Here is a 3,787-nt window from a genome sequence, read left to right as displayed (position 1 = left end):
TGCACAGAACAACTCCTATTTACTGAGAAAAGCTTTGTAAAATGTAATTTTACAAACTCAAGTTTGCGCAGACGGTCCAAGTAAAAAGAAAAGAACCACTATATCCAACTGTCCTGTGACTGCAGCACAGTCGGATCAAGCAAAAATTTGAAGGAATAGCTTGACCTGGAAAATACTATTATTTGCAAAGATCGATACCACTTTTTATATCTGTAGAGTACACATAAAGAGCCAGCAGCTGGTTAGCTTAGCTTAGCATAAAGACTGGAAACGGGAGGAGACGGCTAGCCTGGCTCTGTCCAAAGGTTAACCTACCAGTACCTCTAAAGCTCACTAATTCATCATGTTACATCTCTCTGCAACCTCGCAGTCACGCCACGACGGGAGTCACCGTGCCCGAGCACGTGGAGTCGTTATCGATCTCTTCCAACACTAAAGCAAGAAGAGTATTTCCCAAAAAACTATTCCTTTCACTATTTTTGGATCATGTTCAGGAGTGATTTAATGTCCTCGACGTTCAGAAAAGTTTTTGTATGCCTCGGTTGAGGCATGTGTAACCAGCAAAGACTGACACTAAAGCCAAGTGCTTTCCTTTTTTTTTTTTTCTTTTTACCCTTAAACTCCAGCTGTCCTGAACTAATTCTAACACACTAGACAGAAAAATACGTATTTAAACTGTGACGGGGAAATAACTTCTTCTCGAGAAGTTCTTACGTGTACCAGTTTAAATGTTTCTTCTCTTTCTTTCTCTTACCAAGCTGGGCAGGATCACACTGGACTGAATTTGTTTTATTTGAGCTGGTTTCAAATACTTAACTGAGGAGCGCTTTAGTGAGTCGCCCAGCCTCTTTACCAGCTTCCAATCCGACAACACACTACCAAACTGAACCAAACCGAGAGCCAAGTATTTTTGATACACTACCAGCCACTGATTCTATTTAAAAACCATATTTCACTGCCCGTTGGAAGGTTTTCACTCTTTAGCCAAAACACACCAAAGTAGTCGTCGGTGAGCGGTATAACTTGGCTGTCGCGTATGAACAAAAAATTTAATTGCGTGTTAAAATGAGAGCTATCGATCGCTAGGAGAGCTGATTTTTAGCAGCTGACTGTACGAACTTGATGAATTTGTGCTAAAATGTGAAAATGTTCTACCAAAGTGTAGTATCTCTTCAGAGGTGTTGAGGGAGGGGGAACACCTTTTTCAGATGCTGAATTTCAAGCAGCTCAAACCCCGAGACTGGAGTTTTGTCCATGAAAAGACAAAAAAAAGTAAGAAGATTCCTCCGTTTTAACGCTACGGGCGCACATTCATCGCACACGTCATTTGTTGAGCTGGTTGAATCAGGATCTCCTCTTCTCCTCGACAAACCCATTCCCACGCATCCCCTCCTCTTTCCTCCCACTACTAACTACAGCATTTTCCATCTCCAATTTCTACCTCTACACTTCAGTTTCTTTACATCTTCCATGATTTCTATTTTTATTTTAATTTTTCCCCCATATGTTTTATCTTGTACATTGACATCAGCGTTAAAGCCCTAACCGGCTGTAAAAAAAAACAAACAAAAACAAGCTACAACTGATTCCTTTTTTTTAAAAAAAATGTTGCACAAACAAACTTCCCTGCACGGTGCAAACTACTGTATGCATACACACGTCTTTTACTATCATCTCATTGTCTTTTTATTTTGTGTCTTTTTAAGAAAAAAAAAAAAAAACCTTGTTCACTCATGTAATATAGAGAGATCAGACCCACTTGTTTTATATATGTTAATTTTTTTCTGTAAAGCCTTAGTCCTCGTATTTGATTTTATTTTTGTAGATATGATTAAAAAAAAAAGGATGTATAAATTATTTTCTTCTCCCTTGTTTTTAAAATTGGTGAGATTGTTTAGCTGCACAGAAGGAAAAAAAGAGCTCATGTCTCAGATTCATGTGTTTTGTGAGATTAAAAAGAAACTGGATAAAGAAATCGACTCATGTGGAGTGTGACTCTTTGACCTTTACATTTATTTGTCACCATTTAATGCCATTTTTTTAAGTCTGCTTCGAATTTAAACATCATTTGGGTGTCAGATTGCTTAAATGTCCAACTTGCGACGTTATTTTATACCAAAATTAAGGATTTTCAACTTCTGCCGAATCTCTTTATTGAGCAGTTTGAGAGGAATTGTTCAGAAACAAAAAGCCAGCAAACACTTTTATATATTTGGATAGAGAGAACAGATGATGAGGAGGGTCAGTGCAGGAAAAAGTGAGGAAAAAACAATAAAATAACATCATCTGTTTATAACTACTGAGTACAGACCTATTTCACAGCACCATTTCGACATGAAATAGTAGGGTAAACTCAGGTGTTACCAAGGATATTAAGGTTCTATAGTATCATTGGTAACTAATATTTTGTGTCAAAATGGCTGCTGTGAAAAAGGTCTGTTGGTTTTCTCTGATAGTCGAAGGAAAGGGGAAAAAAAATAGGGTTTAATTTAGTTTCATGCTCGGTGAAGCCTGAATGTGTTGAACTGTTTCTACAGTGGAAATGTCACCGGAAGTTGAGCATACTCAGCCAAAAAATAAAAGCCGTTGACGCTGCAAAAATATTCAATATACTGAGGACACATATCAGAAGTTCAGTACATAAGCAGTTATATTCATTTGTTTAAATATATCCCGAATCTATTTTTTTTCTATATGTGTGTGTGTGTGTGTGGTAAAACTTTAAGATTTATATTTAAAAAAGATCCCACCTAATTTATCGAGGTTGTATCTCATATTAAACAGATTTCCTTCCAGATTTCCATTATTTAACTGTTAAAATCCAGCAATAATTTCACCAATCGCCTATACTGATGGGTGTGTGCGTACACTGAGTGCAGATAAGGGCGTTTTTTTTAAAGGCACGCAAGCTTTGTTGCACTGGAAAATGTCTTGTTTTAATTTGAAAATCTGCACCGGAAGCTGTGGATATACTCTCTCCAATTTGAACTCTCTCTCTGCCGGTGCTGGATGCTCTCTCACACACACACACACTCAGCAGATGCTCCGCCGGGATGAGCTGCGTGTCGCTGCCTTTTGTGCGGCTCCGGTGCTTCGACTTGAGATGCGATTTGCAGCCGAAAACAAAAACCCACCCCGAACCAAAAACCTCTACTGCGTCCACACCGAGGAGTCGAGTTACAGAATACAACGCTTTATGAATGAGAGCGGAAACTGCGGACAACCGAGAGTCGGGAGAAAGTGAATTTTGGAGCATTTGGAGGCATTTTGAGTCGGAAACGATCCGCTCCGAACTGCCGCTGCTGCTGCGGGTGGTAGTGGAGGTGGTGGTCTGCTCTTTGTGCTGCGGGGGTCGCAGCCCTTTTTCCTTTTGGGTAGAAAGGTAAGACTCTCCTGCAGGGATTTACGGGAACAATGTGCTGTTAGTGTGTGAGCATGTTTAGAGTTCTGCATGAGCTTTTGTGTTAAAATGAGCCCAAAAAACCAAACATTTGCCACCACTTTGTCTCCCCCACCCCCCCACATTGTTATTACTCTGTTTGTCCACCTTCACTCGTCTGTGTGGACTGATGAGTTGGCAGATAACCGTATCGATCACAGATTGGCTCGGTGTGAACGCGTACTCCCGGTTTGCACAGTGACTTTTGAGTCTTTTCCTTTCTTTTTTATCCGCGCACTTTTTCCATTTGTGCACTTTTACGCACTGTGTGGCCAAATGGACACCGCGCAGTCTGGTTTGCTCAGGCGCTTGTGAGTTGAGTTTTTTTTTTTTTTTTTTTTTTTTTTT

General features: G+C 39.9%; 1 protein-coding gene across 1 annotated transcript in view; it reads left to right on the top strand.

Moving 5' to 3' along the window:
* The first annotated feature begins 3,028 nt into the window (after positions 1–3,028).
* The window catches only part of vangl2 (VANGL planar cell polarity protein 2), a 9,188-nt gene continuing 8,429 nt past the window's right edge, over positions 3,029–3,787 (top strand). Inside the window, exon 1 of the mRNA XM_035674899.1 lies at positions 3,029–3,382. The gene's annotated coding sequence lies outside the window, so the exon portion shown is untranslated. The remainder of the gene's footprint in view (positions 3,383–3,787) is intronic.

Source organism: Morone saxatilis, unplaced genomic scaffold, assembly GCF_004916995.1.
Source record: "Morone saxatilis isolate NCDOM2014 unplaced genomic scaffold, NCSU_SB_2.0 Contig4, whole genome shotgun sequence".
NCBI lineage: Eukaryota > Metazoa > Chordata > Actinopteri > Moronidae > Morone > Morone saxatilis.
This window is presented reverse-complemented; position numbering and strand designations above follow the sequence as displayed.